Here is a 20889-nt window from a genome sequence, read left to right as displayed (position 1 = left end):
AAGCACATTTTGCTACATATATTGGCAATTGAACACTATTGCAAACTAATACCAGCACTTGCTAACAGCCCGGGAATACAAAGTTTGGTTTTCTGTTCACTAGATGGGATGTTACCTTTCAAACGGTGGGAAAGGTTTGTTGTGCTCCTACTATTCTACAGCAGAGGCTGGCCTACAAATACATATGAAACCTTACTAAATAACCAGTCTATATATTGTCATCTTTCACCCTTTGACACTTTGTTGATGAAGACCACAAGTTTTGGGTGAGGGTTCATGTCATCTCATTCAACATTCATTAATTCACACAGCTGTAACTCTGTCCTTCCTCCACACGGCTTACACTGAACTAGACGTGAATGAATAGACAGAGAGTGATGCGAAATGGACAGAATACTATGAGCTCCATGGCCCAAGCATTAAAAGAATCCAAATTCTCCTGACAAGCTGCAAATGTCACATCACGCTCACACAAAGTTCATGTTCAAAGTGCTATTCTGCAACATTGCGATGTCTATTGTGACGTTCTTCTGTGCCACGTTGCATCATGGCTGGCTGATGTAAGCTGGTGAACACAAAGGAAAGCGCAGCGGCTGCATCCATCCCAGCACTCTGCTCTCGTACGCAGCCCCGTGACTTTGGGGAAGCCTGTCCTGCTGTTTCTATTATCCTCTAATATTGTCCATGGCCACACCCAGAGAGCACTCCAAACATCTGCCTGAGTCTGGCTGCCCCAGTTCTGGTAAGATTATGGACCCATGCAGCCAAGTGCTGGACTAGATGCTGATGACAATGTATCCCGAGAAAAAAAAATGTGTACAATATGAAATTTGGAGCATTCTTTACTCCTCAAAGAAAGCAGCAGAGAAAATGAATCTGAGGAAAGAAAAGAAGCCATTAATTATAATCAAGATCAAAACACTGTGGGTGGTTGAGTTTTCTCGTTCTAATAGAGCTGTGGGCTGTTCGATACAGCTGTCTGTGCCATCGCTCGCCATGCCAAATTCTGCGACACATCTAAGAGTTGGCATCACATCCTCATCTGAATTCAATGGAATGGAAATAAGTGGGCTGTCCAATTTTATTCATGTGAATCCCACCCAAACCCACCGAACTTCACCATTGCCCGATTTTCCACTTCAAAGGAATATTGAAAGAGCGGTCCTTTTTTTTCCTGCTTGGTCGTAAAGGTTCTAATCAGTGTTTGAATTACTCTGAAGACTGACTGACAGACTGAATGTGAAATCAGGCATTCAAAATTTGATACGAAAAAATGCTTTGTCTTCCTGCGTAGTTCTCTGCGGAGCTGGCGTACTATTGACGGCACCTCAGGGAGAAACGCTGCCGTGCGAGCAAGAAACAAGAGAAAAGCTTACCTTTGCATTAGAAGCAAGGCATACTGGGAAAGATTCAAACCGGACAGGGCCCCAGAGGCTGCATCTAAAATAATACCATCGAAATCTGACCCACTTTAACCCATGTACCGCCGATACAGCTGAAGATGCTACTTCGTATTTCAAGTGAAAAAATGATTTGACAAGAGACGCAAAAAGACAAGAAGCAACTGACCAGAAAAAAAAACAACTAACAGAGAAAGAAAGGAAAATGACAGAAACAGGAGAAGACACAAATTACAAAGAATGATGAAATTGTTATGAATTTACAGGCTCATTAATACCCGATACAAGCTGAGAGTCCTGATCAAACAGCTGTCCAGGGCTCAGTGCCTCCCTATCCATCCATCATGTGTAGTCTGGGTCCGCTGCCCACCTGTGAAAACACAGCACAGCACACCTCTCCTCTCATTACTGGAGGAGATGGTGCGGCAATCGAGCTCACTGGTTCCAAATTAACCCCATTAATGGTTGGACAGCTGGGATATTTTTCCGTGATCTCTCTTTGGGGCAGGACTTTACTGGTTCACTAATGTTAGGGATTTAGTTTTACTATTCGCTGCTCTCATTTTTAAGATGTTATTCTGTTTCAGAGATCAAAAAAATTAAAATAAAAAATAATCAAACTGACAATGGATCAGAGTAGTTTGTCAAACAGACATTGCTGATTTCAGAATCCTAAATGTGACTGTTTTCTGATTTTCTTTTATGTCGTAAATTAAATGTCTTTAGGGTGGTTGGATTGCTGCTGGCACTGAACAACACATCTGTTAACGTCACACTGGGCTGTAGAAAACTGTAACAAGCATTTCTCACACATTTTTTTTCATTTTGTGAAAAAAAAAATGGATCAATTATTGATTACAAAATTAAAAAATGGGTTCTCCGGCTTCCTCCCACAAGGTCCAAAAACATGTTGAGGTTAACTGGTGATTCTAAATTGTCCGTAGGTGTGAATGTGAGTGTGCTTGGTTGTCTGTCTCTAAGTGTAGCCCTGTGATAGACTGGTGACCTGTCCAGGGTGTCCCCTGCCTTCACCCTGAGTCAGCTGGGATAGACTCCAGCCCCCCCGCGACCCTCGTGAGGATTAAGCAGTGAATAGATAATGGATGGATGGAAATTGTGAATAGATTGTAAAAAATAAATGTTTTATTATAATTTAATACATTTCGTGAGCTTACGTTATGCATCCTTACTCAAAAGTTCTGCTTTTTAAGATTAATTATTTGATATTTTGTAGTATAAAGTAGGACACATAGTCATTTTTGCATATGCAGCATGACTGATCTGTTCATTGCTGATTGCTTGAATTAGTCCAAAGAACACTGAGCATTTCCCTGCAGCTGCAGAGAGGGGAAAAGTTAAAAAAAAAAAAAAAAAAAGCATGTTATTAGCTGATGTGCAGCGAAGGTATAGATGTAAAGGATTTACACGGAATGTGACTGGCATGTAAGTCGGTGGCACTAAGGCATGTGCACTAATAACTGGCTTGGGGTTTTTGAGGTAGGAGACATGAGAGCATGTGTGTGGTACTTGTCTATATACAGCACAAGCTGAGGCGCAGTAATCTTGACGGCTGTGCTCCTGTGCAGCCAAACGCTATAGGTGCAAGTACGTGTGTGCGGATTTGAAGCAGGTCTGAGTTCCGCATGAGGACAGCTCGGAATAACCTGGTGACGTCACAGCCGGAGTCAGGCCTGCTATCTCTCCCAAACAGCAGGGCTGTGCGTCACTCCCTACATGCCGAGCCAGCGAGAGAGGGAGCAGGAAGGAGAGAGGTAGGACAGGGAGAGGATTTAGGGAGGGATGGTGGACGCAAAGGAGTCAAAGCGCCTGGAGGATGCCTCGGATCATTTAGTGGAGGCAAGTGGGACCTGAGCCAGGGTGACTGTAAAGTGGGAGAGTTTTTAATAAGAACAGGGAGGGGTGGGGAGATTATGGAAAGGACTCTTTACAGTAAGTGGTAATCAGTGAGAGAGAGTGAGCGAGAGGACACAAATACAGCAGGGTAAAAACATCCTTTTGAAGAATGGGAATGCATAAAGAAGAAAGGGAGGAAGAAAACAAGAAAAAGTGGGTTATCTGGAGCCACACAGAATACAGTGGAATACGCAAGGAAGCGGCAGGTCCACGGTTCATTGTATGATAATGAGCATTTCTAAAATAAATAGAAATGTGATTCAAAGAATGTGGAATGAGGTTCGTCATTATGCTAAAGTGCACCAGCTTGTACTCCTGCTAATTATAGGCAGTGTTTCACAATAATTACATTCATGCACATCCCTTTCAAAAATGCCTCCCTTTGGATTTCTACTGTCTTTTCATTTATAGTTTTTGTGGTTAAAGGTGAGGTAAACAAAGAAAATGAAAGAAAGTTCATATGAAACAGGAATTAAAGGAAAGAAATAATGTGAGGTAGCGAGTGGAGCATGATCATATTTCACATTATCTGCATCAACTAACTTTTATGCTTTTTTTTTAACCATTTCTGCACATCTGCCCACGCTGAATATAATGTGGCAGACTCTGGAGTTCATTCGGTCAACATCACAGGAATGTGTTTGCTGGTGAGGCAGCTCCTGCCCTCAGTTCCCTCTCCATATCAATGAGCTTGCACTGGGTTGTGCGTCATCAAAACAGATCACTCTGTTTACAGTCAACTTCGCTGTCTGTCAGAGAACACTCGTGTGAAACCTGTATCTGAAGAGAGAGAGAGAGAGAGCAGGAACTCCAGTCGCACAGTCTGTCATGGATGTCCCTCATGTCAATCGACTGTTACAGCAATGTGTTTATGGCTGTTGAGAAAATTATGTTAACAGTAAATAACATGGGCTCAGAAATGACAAGAGGTCGTAGTGCATTAGCAGTGCATCAGCAGCAGAACGGTGTGGTCTCTCTCTCTAACATAAGGGGCTTTATTCAAGCTTTTCCAGGTCAAACATAACTGCTATTTCTGCACTTGAACCAAAAGCATTCAGATACTGAAACACAATGTCTGACATCACCGTCTGCTGTGTTTTGGATTCCTCGCGAATGAACAGACGAAGGAATCTTACTATAGACTGCATTAGAATCAGGAGTTTTGCATTGATGGTGAGGACGGTCGGCTCTGTGGTTAAACACAGCAAAAACATAACAAGGTCTGGTACATTATAGGAGAAACAGTATGCCATTTCCCCCAGATCAGACCAGATGAATGATGAGTGATGAGAGACGAGGGGGAGTGAAAGAAGCAAAGAGAGGACAGCCCGAGGAGGGAGAAGGGGAGAAGCAGAAGAGAAATAAAGAGAACAAGTGTGGAGAAGGACTGTTTATTTGACAAGGGGTGATTACGATCAGACAAGGTGAAGCAAGCACTTTTGTCAAGGGTGTGATCCCTGAAGAGAGGGAAAATTGGAAGGATAGCAGGCGGGAGAATATGTGGAAGGAGGGATAGAGAGATGGGGGGGATATAAAGAGAACAAATGCAGAGAGAGCGTCTGCTTTAAAAAACATCTGGGAACCATCAGGGAGTGGAGAGAAAAACGCTGGACTCAGCTGAAACTCTCTGCTCCCCTTGCACCACTGCTTGCCTACTTGCCTGCTTCATATCCAACTAACACCTTCCCCTAAAAGACACAAAGTAGAGGAGGGAGAGTGTAGTCTATCAGAGAGAGAACTTGAGCTCTGCAAGCTTCCACTCTCCCTCAGACTACAAGGACTGCTGCAAAAGTAGATCATGTATTGTTAACGACCAGGATTCGTCTGAAGTCAACACATTGCAGAGCGTTCGCTGTAAATGACATGCAGACACGCAACGTGCCATGTCTGAGATCCATCTAAACCTGTAAAATGGAACGCCTCCGTGTGATGTCTGGCGCACACATGCAGTGTTTTAGCATATACCGCGCTCGCCTCGCGTTTCATCCGCGCCGTCCCCTGCTCTCATTGATCATTTGAATAATTCAACATTTTCTCGTTTCGGGAGACGGTGTAGCTCCGTAGACGGCTTTGAGAATTCACCTCGATAGGCTTTCACTTGAAAACACAGACAGACATGGCGTTTCCTGTGTGGTCACAGTGGTGTGAGCGCAGGGTGGCATCTGTCCATGTCTTCATTGAAATGGCACGGCTCATGTGATGGCATTAGCAGAAATGTCAGTCACCCAGTCCCAGAGGTCGTTTAAAGGGCAGACTTTCTTTCTCCACCACCGCAGCTATTCACTGAACATAGCATATATACGTCCGTGTCATTTTCAGGGGATGAAACCGACACATGGCTGTAAATGATGCATGCGAGTACAAAGGATTTTTCCGTCTCTGAGCGACATAAAATGCTTTTGATGAGTCCTCCTCTAAAACAAAGCATTGTGGCGTTATCTAATAAAAGGGAAAACATTCAACACAAACACTTGTTTTGTGCCTGTGAGAGGTCGGTGCTGTTAAAGGGCAAATGTGTCATAAATATCAGAGGAATATATGTACTATAGTGGACGTCTGATCAATTAAATTTTGAGGAAAAAATGAGAAAGTCAGGAATAAATAAAGGTAATTCACTACTAGGAATCCATGTGCTCAATGACTTTCAATTTCTCTTTTGTTTACAACTTGAGGTCAACAGGGGTCACAAAAAATCTTTACAACTCATCAATAAAGAACCATGAATATCGATATTAAACCTAGAGAGAGGGGCCTCATCTAAGATTTAAAACTGTTCATATTGTCTGTTGCAGGTAGGTGTGCAATGTCCCGACAATTAATGTGACTTTATTGTGACCTGAGGCCACTCCGGACTGATGAGCACAATGATAGATGTTTTTATTTATTTATATTTTTTAGTAGAGACAGGAAAAGTTAAACATGACAATTAAGACTTTAACAGTTAGCATAAAAGTCATGACAGTTGCGAAAAATAATCAGTAAATATATACATACAAAACCTCACTGCAATCCTGCAAATTGAGAGCCTTCGGAAACCAAAGTGGAAGATGGCTGGACAGATCTGACTGACTGATTATTACAGGATTTTGTAAAGGACGGAAACAGCGAGACACTGATGTAATACTTAAATACTCAGATCTTGTAGAGAAATTATTTTCACTTGATTGCTGGATCTGAACTCCAGTTGGAGAACAGGTTGAATATTACTTATTGTTAATGGCGCATTAATACTGAAAGCTCTCATAATTATCTATAGTACACAAGGCAAATATGTGGACATGTACACAACTTTGGTTCACCATGCTCTGCGCTTCAGTACTATACACTGTAGATACAGATGGACAAACCCCCAGTAGCATCAGCATTAGGCTTCCTGAACAGTAGTTTTAAAACTTAGTATGTTAACTCTGCCCGTTGCCATCTTGCTTGCATCTGACTCCTCCTAACTCCTGACAATCAAAAACTGTACAAAGAGCTGGAGCAGAAGTGGAGCTGAGACATGCCATACACCCCTTTCTGGGTCATAGACTGGTCTATGACGGCACCTATCTGTTACTAAAAATGACCAAGCCCTGAATAATGTGTAACTTTAAGCCTTAATACAATTTAAACAGGCAAGATATATAAAAATTCCCTCCAGTTATCATGAACAGGAAATGTAGCTATAGAGACCAAAATAATTTTTCAACCAAGCTGTAAACATGTTGATTTCTGTGGTAAAGCTGGACATTTTAACACTGAGGTCTATGGGGGTTCACTGACTTTTGGAGTCAGCCTCAAGTGGCCATATGAGAAACTGCAGTTGTTGGCATGTCTGCCTAATTTTTCTGTCCCGGAGGTTGCAGCTTCTTCAGCACACTCCATTCGCAATAAAGAAATGGAAAATACATTTGTGGCCTTTCTCACTTTTGCTTTGAGTAGATTTACACCAATATACAGTCTATAGCAATGTGTGTGTGAGACAGATAGCCTTTTTAACTCATGTTGCCCAAATTGCAAAGTGTTCAAAGTAATTGGACTTGTCATGCAAATTTGTCTATCTTGGGTAGCTGTGTGTCATTTAAATGGTAGTTCAAGTGGCTCAGGTGGCAGAGCAGGTTGTTCAGTAATCACAGGATTGGTGGTCTAATCCCTGACAACTCCACATATCCAACTGTCCTTGGGCATGACACTGAACTTCAAATTGCTCCCGACGGCAGGCGAGCACCTTGCATGGTGCATTAGTGTTTGAGTGTGAATAAGAAACATTGTAAAACCACTATGGTTAAGAGGTGCTATAAATATGCAGACAATTTATCATTTTAATATTGACGGAAGAACTCACAAGTAGCTCAGAGCTGAAGGAGAGTTGTCATGTAATAAGTACAAAGTGTGGAGAAAAAAAAGGAGGAGTTGTAGTATCAGTTATTTCATTTCCAGTTGATTATGCTGAAGCACAGAGCCTGAAGAACAAAATAATATGGAGCTGTCCAAATTCTTATAGTGTGGGCTGTACTGTATATTTTAGAGCTAATGAACAGTAATAAAAAGTGATCTTCTTCCTCAACAGCTGATAGGGTTAAGCTTAATTTGCATATTGTAATTGCAAACAAATAGTTGCCTTTATAAAACCTTTATTTTGCAGGGTCTTAATTGTACCCTTACGGTGTTATTTTGTCTCATGAAAGTCAATCTAACACTGATAAAACTAATCAAGACTTGACACTGCAAAATTCTTTCTTATATGTTGATTTGTACGTTTTTCTAACGCGGTCAAACATTTAAATACTCGCGTGCTCAAAACCACACGTCAATCACATTGTGCACTTTCATTAGATGCTGTAGGTAATCATCATTCACCTCTCAAAGCAAGGTCAATCCTTTACAATCATGTCCTAGAAACTTCGAACATAGATGAGTTATCTCTGAACACTACAATGACGGCTTTGCATCAGCATTCAGGGAGGGGGAAAATGCATTCCGTTATGAACCATTTGTAGAACGCGTCTTTCTATCAAATCTGTAACAAGTCCAATTTCTGTTGGTAATCCCTCTGTGAAGGAACACATTGATATGTAAATTGTTGTCTCAGAATGGCAGAATAGTTATTAAAAAGAGGAGACAGATTGAAAATGATTCAGGGACGACCTCAGTAATGTATTCATGCCACGGCAGCTCATTGCTGTCCTAACGTTTCCAATGTAACACGTGCCATCTCTAGCGCTTGGTTCACAATCGCTGCTTCACAATTCTGCTTGATGCATTTTCGACAGAGCAGACTTAAAGGAATGCAACTGTTTGAAAAAGTAATTTATAGCCAGATACTGCTATCACACATCTAAGAGTGAAAATAGATGTTCTAAATTTAAAAACAGATAGCCAATGAGCTCCCTCTAGGGCCTTTCAAATTGCTGTGCTACAAATACTCCAAAATACATTGATGTGAAATGTCAGATTTTTAAGTGTTTAAGATGCAGAAATGGTTCTCAACTCAATGTAAACTGTCAGAGGTTTTTTTTTTTGCTTTTTTCCCATCTTCCTTGTCTGTAGCACCGTTTTCCAGAGGCAGCCCTGCCATGTTATTTCCACATGCTGGCTCCTATATGACAGGGACATATATTGACATTTTCTCTCTCCCTGCTCCTAACCTATGTGCGTTCACATCAATCTCAGTCTCCGGCAGAGATCAGCAGAGCGCGGAGGCACAGTAAAGGTCCTAACCTCTGCAGTGTACTGGAGCAACAATGATCTGCACGTGCAGAGAGAATCTCCCAACGTAATAACTATCCCATCAAACCCGGGGTTTTAAAGGGCTCACGGCAAACCAAATCCTGGTGACTCCGGCTGACCTCGCCATGATGGAAGAATTCATGAGGGAAGCCGTACCTTAAAACGTCCCGTATATTTCCTACCCAATGTGCCTCTATTTCCACAGACAGAAATGTGAGGAAATTGAAGATGGCGCGATGATGAATTCAGAAATATAAGGAGGAATATTTTTGCCTGGTCATTTACGGGCTACTTTTGCTTTTAACGAAGATTTCTTGAATCAAGATGAATTTATGGTGTGTTTCAATACATCAGCTCCAGCTTCTTAGGGACATAATTGAAAACATTCCAACTCTAATAAATTACTTGTTCGAAGTCTGAATTGCCTGTCATATTGTGTACACAATTGTTTCACTCTCTAGCTGCTTCTGTCCCACCATCCCCCACTACAATCCTCTGCCCTCTGTGCTTTTATCCATCTTCCATTCTTGTCCTCTTCATCCTCTCCCCCGCCCCAACCCCACCAGCCTCGCCTTCAATCTCTTCCTCCTCTACTTGCCTCTCCTTTTTCTGGCACGTCCCTCTGTCCGTGTGTTGCCATCCAGAAGAGGTAGCAGTGACGATAATGGCGATGCCCGGCCCAGGCACCGTGTGCGACACAGTTATGGAAGAAACGCGGGCATCATCATCACCATCATTGTCATCATCAGCCAGATGAGAAGAGCCAAACTTGAGCTCTGTCCGTCCCCATCAGGCTGGCTGACAGTCACAAACTCATCTCTTATTCACTCCACTCATCAATTATACACAGGCCAAAGGAGCCCTGAGAGGCAGGAGGCTGCAAAGGCCCCCTTTCCACGTGTCGTCCCTAACTGCGGTGCAAATACACATCACAGTGCTGTGTGCTCAGCCCTTATCATCAATGTCCTCCTTCACTCTCTCTGAGAGCAGGAGGCAGCTTGTCATCATGCCTTTAACAACCGCTGCTATGTGCCTATGTCATGTATCTCATTGTGAGGTTGAGGTCAGATCGTGTGGCCAACGATGACGTGATGATGACAGAGTGTGTAGACCTGAGTAGTCGCAGTAAAGAACTGCTGTCCGTGAGGTGTTCACTGACGGTGTCCTAAATCAGGCTCCTGTAATGGAGCAAAACAGCCATGTGACAGAATTAGTACATCCCATGAAAGCTGTTTGCCTTTTGGACATATTTGGAGAACAAACATTTGATCCTCATCGTGCCTATTACCAGAATGTTCAGATTATTGAGTGCACCTGAATATAAGCCGCGCCCCTGACTTAAAAAAGGAACAAAAAAATTGACATATATCGGCCGCACTTGCCCATAAGCTGCAGGTGTCCACATTGTAACATGAGATATTTGCACTGAAAGATTTTTTAAACTTTTAATTAAATACATACCGGTAACATACACAAATACAAACCGTAAATGCTTTTTCCTAACAGTGCCTGTAACACGGCTGGTTAAAAAAATAAAAAATACAGTAACCTACCAGGAAAAGTCATTGATCGCTATCTTCATCTTCCTCCTGTGCACTAAAACCACTAAAGTCGTCTTCCTCAGTGTCAGAATTAAACTGCCTCAGAATGACTTCATCACACACCTCCTCAGTCTCTCTTTCGTTGTCGCTTTCAATGTCACGTTCGTCTCGAGGCAAATTCCTCCATAAAAATCCATAAATAAACCGCATCATTGTTTAAGCCGCAGTGTTCAAAGTGTGTGAAAAAAGTAGCGGCTTATAGTCCAGAAATTACGGTAATAAAGGTGACACCTTCAAATATGTAACATGTAAAATAGACATTGTCATGTCAATATGATATTTGCTTTATTATATAGGAGCAGTAGACACAGACAGAAAATGTAGGGAAATGGAGCAGGAAAATGACACGCCATCACTGTCCATCTGGCCAGGAATCAAAGTGGGGACACACTGCTGACGACATTTGCATCTGAACCACCCGGGAATCTGGTTGCCCCCATTTTCACTATTTAAATAAAAAATAAAGCAGATAAGTAAGACAGTAAAACTAAGCACACCCCTACGGTTATCACATCTCCAAATCCATAAAATTTGAAACAGGGGTTCTCGATTAGACGCCAAAGATTTCACATTTAAACTTCTGACATCGAGGGTCACTGAGCCAAGATTCACAGAGCACAGGCTTTAACAAGATATCCAAGTTATATGAAATAAATCATTCCGCTGTCAGAAAAAAAAATCACCTACAAGTGGTGTAGCTTTGAAATGACTGCCAACAGCTCCAGCAAATGCAGTCCAATAACAGGCTGTTTGATGCATAAAAGAGTCTCCAAGAACACCAAAATGTCATCACAGGATCTGCATTTAACTCTTGAAATGGTTGTTGTCACAGTGCTGCGTCTACAATCAGAAAGTGACTGCACTAATTTGACCCGCGTTGGAAGTGTGCCAGGAAAAGGCCTTTTCTGTCCAAAAAGAACATTTGAGCAAAGCTGGAGTTTGCCAATGAACATACAGGCAAGGATCAGGCCTTTTGAAAAGAGCAGCACATGCAGGAAACCTTTCAAACATCTTGCAACTAAAAGAATGTTGAAGTGTGGTCACAAATTTCAGCAGGACAATGTCAGACAATTATGCAAAATGGCTACAAGAAGTTATTCCTACAAAAAGGGACCATACTTGCTTCTGAGATCAACTATTTTTTTTCCCACAGAATAATATTACATTCGTTGATATTTCTAATTTATTTTCTGTGGGAAGAGTATCGAAGAACATCAAACGTTTGCTTGGCCAAATATAACAAATGATCATTTCCATGGGATGCACTTATTTTTTCACATGACCGCCTGACGTCAATATTTATATTTTGAACTAAAATATATAATGTAATTAGTCTCTCCCTTCGGATGAAAATGCACTGACCAAAACAAAACAGATGGATCGCTAACATTCATCTTACTCAGGTATTTATACAAGCCTCCACTTTCCTCTCCGCACGCTAAACCATTGTTTCCCCAACTGTGATTTACCACACAAGAGGGAGCAATAACAACCTACAGACGTGATATACAGTCCCCGGAAAACATATTTAGAAAGGAAAAGCAACTTTTAACAGTCCACACAGTCCATTATAAGCACTGTGTTGGGCTTTTTATCAGCAATGTGTCAGTTACAAGCAGAGAAAAATAGTTTTCTCATCAGAGGCTAGATAAGATTTGATGCTGCGTTCAAGGAAACATGTTAAACACAAGAGGAGCTGCGCCTCGTGTTGTTGTCTGGGGGACGCAGCTGTCAAGTGATCACTCGTAGCAAAAAAGATCAGAGGCTAATGGTTGGATTAGCTATTACCTGGGTGCAAACACTGCTAATTCTGACAAGTACAAAACCCTCCCAGCCATTCTTGGAAAGATATAGACTACTTGGCAACAGAGCTGCTCTCATGTCGTCTAGGGCTTGATGACACCACCTCTAGAAGTGACGAGACCTTTTTCTTTTTTCTTTTTTTTTTTTTTGCTACTTGAAGCTATTGATGGTTTAACAAGACACAAGCGTCCACTCACACACACAAACACTTGTGTTAGAGTCACGACTTATTTCCATATCAGGCAATGCAGCTGGTGTTGGGGAGTCCATTCAGAGGTGGGTTGGCCCTCAGATGAAAGAGGTAGCATCCATGCCAGAGTTAGCGTGACATGCCCATTTCTTCTATGTGTGTGTGTGTGTGTGTGTGTGTGTGTGTGTGTAGTAATGTGACCTGAGCAGAGCAGCTAAACACTAACCTTGCGAGTCAGCCAGTTCTAACCAGCTCAGCTCAAGCTCAGCAATAGTTTGATTTGCACAGGATATGACTGTGACAAGCAGTGCAATTAACACAAAGAGTTTTCCTTTAATATTTTAATGATGGTTATGTTTTGACACCCAAAAATTAACACATGTTGATGATCTACTTTTCTAGACTGTTGCTCTTTAAAGTAATAGGAGTAGTTTTGGGCCATTTCTTGCTTCTTACTGTCTTTTTACTGACTGTTTATTCATTCATTTGTTCATAGCCAGGATGTAATAGGTATCATATTTCTCTTTTCTTGTGTTTTTTTTTTTAAAATTGCTGCCTTTTTGGAGAATGGATGCATGTTAACTAATTTCAGATATAGTAGATCCAGTGTCCTTTTCATTTTATTTTATCTTTTATAGAGGCACATTTCTTTGTCCTCTAGTCTTCAAGACAGTGTTATCTAGCGCTGCTCTAACTGTTTTGTCTATAAGCAAATGAATTCTTCATTATGCAAACACCTGACTGTATTGAGTGTATTATGTATACAGTAAGTACTGATCAGCCACAACATTAAAATGATACCGTGTGAGGCCTCCGTAAATCAAATGTGCTCCGATGTATTAAGTGAGCGCTTAATCGGTTGGGAATCTGGGGATTTTGGAGGTCGGGTGAATGCCTTGGGCTTTTGATTGTGTTACTCAAACTGCTGAACAATGTTTAGGTGGGCAACACATGTGAAAGTAACATCCACTTGAATGCAAGCACTCAAGGTTCCTGGCAGGAACATTGTACTGTAATGAGATGATTAATGTTAGTCACAACCTGGTTTTAATGCAATGGCTGAATGGTATAGAGTCTAATTGGGCACGTGATGCCCACTCGATAAGATGTCGATCTTTTCGAGATTGCATTGTTCTCTAAATCCTATTCATTGGGAGCCAAAAGTACAACGTGTCCACTAACTTAGATTATGTGTTTATAGGCACTATTTTTTAAATCTGTCAAAGATTATCAAGAGAGTAGATCTGAATTGGCCAGCCTCACATAAACTATTCTCATTAAAGCTGTATTACTTATGCACACTCTGAGCTCCATAACATTAGCTCATAAATCATTTTTTATTTGATATGCATCCTCAGCACATCTTTAGCTTTTTTAACTGTGTAAATGACAGCATGCTGATGACCAAAGAAACATGCTGTATAGTAAAGAAGCACTTCACACACTTGGTAAATCACACACTTCATATTCCATTTCCTGCTGGCAGGCCTGCTAAAGCCATACAGGATTGATGGACTTTCATCTTACTCAAAGATATCGCCTAATGTGAGGAGGAAATAGAGAAATAGAGTTGTAGCTGTCAGAGCCTAATGCTCAATATCATAAGAAGATAATTAAGGGAGGAGGGGATGGAAAGAGGGTGAGAGATAAGCATAGAGAGAAAGAGAGACCACACAGAAAACCGGGCAGCAATTCTGACAAATTACTGAAGACTGGAAAATGGGAGGCCACAAGAGAAGAGGTAGCTAGCCAATCATATTTCAAGGACAAATGTATGTAATCATCAGAGAAAAATGGGGTCCAGTACAGAGAGAAGAAGCTCAACAACCTCACCGAGCTCCAACTGCTTCTCTGATACCTATCGTGACGACGAGGAAGATGTCGACGATGTGGAGATTATGCCGACGAGCTCAACCACTCTGGCCGTGATGAGTGTGTAACTTTATGTCCTGTGAGTAATTTGTTTTGACATTATCTTTGCCTGCATTATCTTTGTCATACGGAAAGTGGTTTTCATTCTGTCTCAAGCAATATGACAAGAGGGATTTGGTTAAAAGCAAAAAAAAAAAAAAAAAGAAGCATGACATTATTCCCATATGGCGACCTCACTCACTTACGGCCTAAATCCTGCGGAGACATATGCATGGGAAATATGTTATGGCGCAATACCTAAAGGAGTGAGATAGATATTTCACATGAGGTAGAGAGAGGAAGCTGACGCTAGGCATGCTTAATGTGCCTTCACTAATTGGTTCTCCCCAGGGCCTGAGTTCAGAACACAGAAAACAGCCCTCACCATTTCATTCTGCCTCCGTCACCACAGCACTGCATTCTCCAACCACTATCACCCCGCTCGCTCCCTTTGACCATCAGCTCATCAACCTGACACGAGGAAGATGTGGTGTCAAAACGGAGACAAGTTAACTGCAATCAAAAATGTTGACGCCGGCCAGTAATGTATCCATACAGGCTCCTAAATAAGTTTACACACACATTTTTTCCGCGTGCTCTCTGTATGTTGTACAAACGGTAACCACTTTATCTGCACATAAAGTCACAATAAAATAAACATCAGAGACAGAAATCCCAAGCTGAAGTCAGAGACGTAATTCAACTGTTGTGTGGAAACAGAGCATTTCTGTTTTATGTTTTGCAGAGGTCTGATCTGTGGTCTACTTGTCCCACTGATTGGTCCAGACTTTGTCATCTGTTGTCCCCTTCACCCTCACACCTGCCCATCAAGGCTGCAGGTTTCTTCCTGTTTGAAGGGAGTTCTTCCTCTCCACTGTAGCAAATAGTCTTACTTGAAGGAAAACATTTAAAATGCTTGAAGTCGTTGAATTTTTCATGTATATATTGGTAAAGTCTTAAATTTGTCACGTTAATTTCAAAAATGAACACTACAGTGTCACAGCCTGGTCAGGTAAATCTGTATGTTATAAAATGTTGTAAGATTTTAACAATGATATTTAAATTACTGAATGCATAAATGCATAAATAAAACTTCTTCACATCAATATTTAACTTGTTAAGTAAATTCCTCACACCAATTTTATTTCTCTACTAGAAGGCATTTTGGCTCACTGGCTGTTTTTCCTCATACGATTATTATCTCTCATATGTCGACCACCAACTGGAGGTCACACAGCTTCTTGTCTACAGATCAACATGAATTACATCCATCAGAACCAGAAATTAAGCATGAAAGGAAATCCTGTAGGATTTATAAAGAAATGTGTACAACAAATCAAAATGCAGAGCTCGACTCTCAAACAGGACACACATAACACCCCGATCATACATACAGTATATACCGTGCCTCTTCCTCCAGCGCCGATGACACATTGTGAGTCTGATGAAATACTGTCATCTATAAATAAAAGCTGTTACTATTGTTTAGCTGTGGAGAGGGAGCGTGATGCTGGCTAAATGGCCAAAGGGCCATCCGACACTGTGGCAGAGCCTGAATGTTGAAACAGCAGTGAATGAGTCTTCGGCGAGCACAAAGACAGAGCTTGACATTAACTCATTAATGCAGGCCTTCCCATTGCTCGCAGGTCAACTGTAATGATGACTTACATAATCTCTGCGCTGACTTTCCCCGCTTTAGCTGGCTGCGTTTTGCTATTTGCATGTCAACTACAGCACTGATTGTACTGAGGGAGCAGCCATGTTGTTCTCTGTCACTGTACACTTAATAAGGATACTGACGAGCATCAACAAAAAAACTGCTCTACATTGTGTTAAATGTGCAAGGTTACTTAGTCTCTAAAATTAAGATGAGAAGATCTATACAACTAGAATGTGTTTGTGTACAGTCGGGATATGACTAGCTTGGCTACAGTTCACAAAAAGACGTATTGTGTTTGTTCAATCAATACACAAACAGCAACACAAAACAACAATTCGTGGTTGTAGCTGTAGCTACATAGTGGAACTGTTTTGGAGAACACCATTTTGTTTCTAACATTTCATTATGCAAAATTTTTGTTTGTGCATGAATAAACAAAAACAAAGCATATAAATGAAAACAGTTACTCATGAAACTGGCTACATGATTGAGGTTGTTGTCTTGTGCTGCAGAATCAATTGGGGACCGATCAGAAGCCGCCATGAATCTAAACATCTAAACTGTTTAAAAGTAATGCACAGTGGTTTACATTGGATAATATATCGTGCATCCCAAATAAATTAGGGATGCACGATATATCAGCGACCACATCAGTATCGGCTTGTATTAGTGTTTTTTCGATGTATCGGTCCGATGAACAAATTTAGCCGATGTGAAAAACCGATGATTGTCTAACATTAGCGCCTTCATCTCTACATTTGATATTGCTGCTATTTCACAGATGTGTTTACTTAAATGTTTCTGGACTTGAATGTTAAATATGTTAAAATATGTTTAACTTTTGCTACGTAATAAAGAAGACTATGTGGTCTAATTCGGTATGGGCTTCTTTTGAATCGTTTTCACATTCTCACAGTGCTTACTTATACTCATTTTTGGTGCAAACAAAAATTAAACATCAACATCGGTAATATCAGTTATCGGCAATATCATAAATCTTAATATCAGATGTCCATCCATTATCTATACACCACTTAATCCTCACTAGGGTCGTGGGGGGCTGGAGTCTATCCCAGTCGACTTAGTGCGAAGGCAGGGGACACCCTGGACAGGTCACCAGTCTATCACAGGGCCACACTTAGAGACAGACAACCAAGCACACTCACATTCACACCTACGGACAATTTAGAATCACCAATTAACCTCAACATGTTTTTGGACCGTGTGGGAGGAAGCCGGAGAACCCGTAGAGAACCCACGCTGCACGGGGAGAACATGCAAACTTGACGTAGAAAGATTTCGGTGCCCCCAACGGGACACGAACCGGCAACCTTCTTGCTGTGAGGCAACAGTGCTACCAACTGCGCCACCCTGCAGCCCCTAACCTAAAATATGTCCCATTACTAATATTATAGGATTTACACATCATAGGTTAATTAGTATCACTTTAAGAGGACATTCTGTTACTTACATATTCACCATAGAAGAATCAGACATATAAACTGCTACCTTTGACATTAGGCTCATCCAAATCCAAACTCTGACACTGTTCATCTAAACATCCACACCTTAAAGCCACATTATGGTCATTCAATAAGTTGAGTATCATATTGTTTAAAGAACTTCTGACTTTAAACTTGTGAAGTTTCAAAGTCAGCACTCCTCATGCGTAGGTCAGCATCAGTGTTTGCTTCAGTCTATTCATGAAAACAATTTAGAAAAATACATAAATGCAACTGATGTGTTCTGAAACAGCATCAAAATTGATGTGAAACATGTGAATAGCGAGAATTTAATTGAATAAATATGTTTACAGCACACGTCTTGGATGTAATTGTATCATTAATTCTTTTCAATTGCTGAAATATTGGTCGGGGCTTCATTCCTGATGAGAATGTTACCCCGCACTATAAGACGGCAGCTATTAAAGTTAAGGACCACCGCTGAGGACTGACTGGTCTCCCCAGCTGGAAGACATTTAGACAGGGTCAGGTCCTTGTGTTAACAGGAGGGGTCAACAGCCAGGGCCACTTAAGGAGAGCTTATTGACCGTTTCTCCAGTATGCTCTCTGCGCTAATGGAAGGCTCCAAAGCTGTCAAAATATATTTGTGCACAATGCTTAAATAAATGAATAACCCATCACAATGAATAATACAAGGAGACGAAGCCAGGGACGGACAGTTATGTCATAACACAGACTTGCAGCATCTCAAATAGACTTAAAGGAAAAACACTGGGATGGAGAGGCCACTCAATAAAAAGACCATTGGGGCAGCAAAAGAATCAAAAGCATGATGGAAAACCAATGAAAAGGGGATCCACAAAGGAAGAGTTGGGCAGTTTACAAATTATCTGGCACCTGATATACTCCTGTCCTCATGTTCACAGACATGTACACGTGCACATTACCTGAGCTGCCTGCATGAATCTCTTATGCAGGAAGAGCGGTAACCGTGCTGCATGTTTGTGGAATGAGGTCTTTGATTCTGTCATTTTTACAACCACTTTCCAAAATGAGTTGTTGCTGGTGAAGCCTAAGGCATCATTAAAAGGAATTTGTTTGCTTATATGATGAACAGAATTTACCCTAAACTATAGATATATGTAATAATGTATGAAGTGACAACCAATATTATAAAAAGAATCGGTCACAAGTGTGGTGACCAATTTTCCCAACTTTAAAGAATACAACAGCTGGTATGTGACGTTACTGATCATAATATAAAATCCAACTTTTCTGTTCAGTTCTACTTGTGAACCAGTCAGATTTATTTCTCAGTATTTCTTTCTCTGAAAAATGTTAAGGACTGAGGAAAAACAATTCCAGGCTGGGATTTAGGGCAGCAGCTCATCGCTTTTGTTCTTGATGTAATGCCTTCATTCTTCACCGAGACAGCGGTGCATGTAGCCAAAACGAAGGGAAGACTTTGTGCACAATGAGAAACTCAGATGGATGATTCAGGACCGAGTGTAAGCAGAGCCACGGTCGATGGAAGGGCTCCAGGTTTGAGCAGTAGGACTACGGAACCAGCAGGCAACACTTACTGATACAGTGACACATGACTAATGGATCCGCTTAATGAGGTTCACATGTCAGAGTACAGGGAGTGCTTCCATTCCTGCTAGATTGATAATAACGAATGAATAACTTTATGTCTGCAAACATGCTGTGATTAATACAAAACAAAAACTGTTTATCTGGGATTTTCCAGTGGAGACAGAGGCAAAGGGATTGGCATCATACTGGGTGTTTAGAGGAGGAGAAGATGAAGGAGGGAAACTCATCTCACGGGTTGAGTGAACAGACGTCACTTCAGGGTAGCAACCCAGCGTTCCCAGGCGGGCTGAGGCAGGATTACGGTCTGCAGGCAGAGCTACTGTCCATTTTCTAAATCTGCCTGCCAGTCTTTCTATCAATCTGTTCGCTCCAACTGATGTCACTTCTGGAGTCGTGGTTCGGACAAACCTTGGAAACTTGGTTCTACGGCTTTATTCAAAACATCTTGCAAATAATCACTTGTGGGAAATCCTGGAAGTACAATGCGTCAGAGAGATGAAGACATTAAAAAAACACGGAGCTCCAATCCAACAGAAAGAATTATTAGGCCTTGAAATACCTCCAAAGTTGAGTATCATTGACACTGTGTAAAAGTCATTTATAATCATACTAAATTCTAGGTTTCCAGGTCAAGGAAATGGCGTGTTTTCAATTTTGAACGGGCATTTGCGAATTTCTGGGGGAAAAATCTTTATCAAATGATAAAGTAACAATAAAGTAACAGTAATTTCAAAACAAATGAAAAATAATGCGCTTTGCGGGATAAAATAAAACTTTTAATTGGTGCTGTCAAAAAAACATTAGTGAAAATGTATGTTGTTTAACTCCCAGACTTATAGAGAACTTTCTGTTTGTTATTGGATTTAGATCCCATAAGTGGTATTTTCTATTACACCAAAAAATAAGTGGGTGCTAAATGCAATTCTAGGCTGTTCAAGTAGAATAAATGGGACTTAATTTAAATTTGAACTCAAATTGAGTTTGCCAAGAAAACTATTAGTTAGAATATCAAGCCTAAAAACATGGCAATACGTGAAAGGGTTTTGAAACACCAGTCTCATAGGACTTTCATAGACACTTGAATATTCTCCGTTTTAATAATTACTATCATGGCTCACAGTTTGGTTATTTATTTTCATTGACACATTATTTTTCTTACAGTTTGGAGTATTACAGTTCTGACAACAAGGAATAGCAACATCCAAAAGAAACTTTCAGATATGACGACTTGCTCAACTCTGTTGGGATATAAGTTAACATCAGAAAATGAGTTGATTAATAGTTTTGTTTTAAATGTATCTTGATCCAAGAACACATGAAAAAGAAGACATCTGCTATCAAAGGCTTCGGCGAGTCACTGCTCGAAGACGCTGGGCTGGTGGTGCCTCTACAAGGACTTTTGCGTCGACTCTAAAATGTGTTGTCTGCGTTTCTTGGAATCATCTGTTATCAGTTTGCGACCAAACTGCTCTATGAGCTGCTGTGCACCGTTGCAGAGACGAGGAAGGCATTAAGCAAAGCACACAAAAACAGCAGGGCGCCAACAAACCATCAGCGCTCACTCCCTTAAAACAGCTGAACAACACCTGAAAGTTTCATTATATCACAGTCCTAAATGAATTTTGTATGTGTGAGCACACGA

Source organism: Stegastes partitus, unplaced genomic scaffold, assembly GCF_000690725.1.
Source record: "Stegastes partitus isolate 25-593 unplaced genomic scaffold, Stegastes_partitus-1.0.2 Scaffold138, whole genome shotgun sequence".
Taxonomy (NCBI): Eukaryota; Metazoa; Chordata; class Actinopteri; family Pomacentridae; genus Stegastes; species Stegastes partitus.
This window is presented reverse-complemented; position numbering follows the sequence as displayed.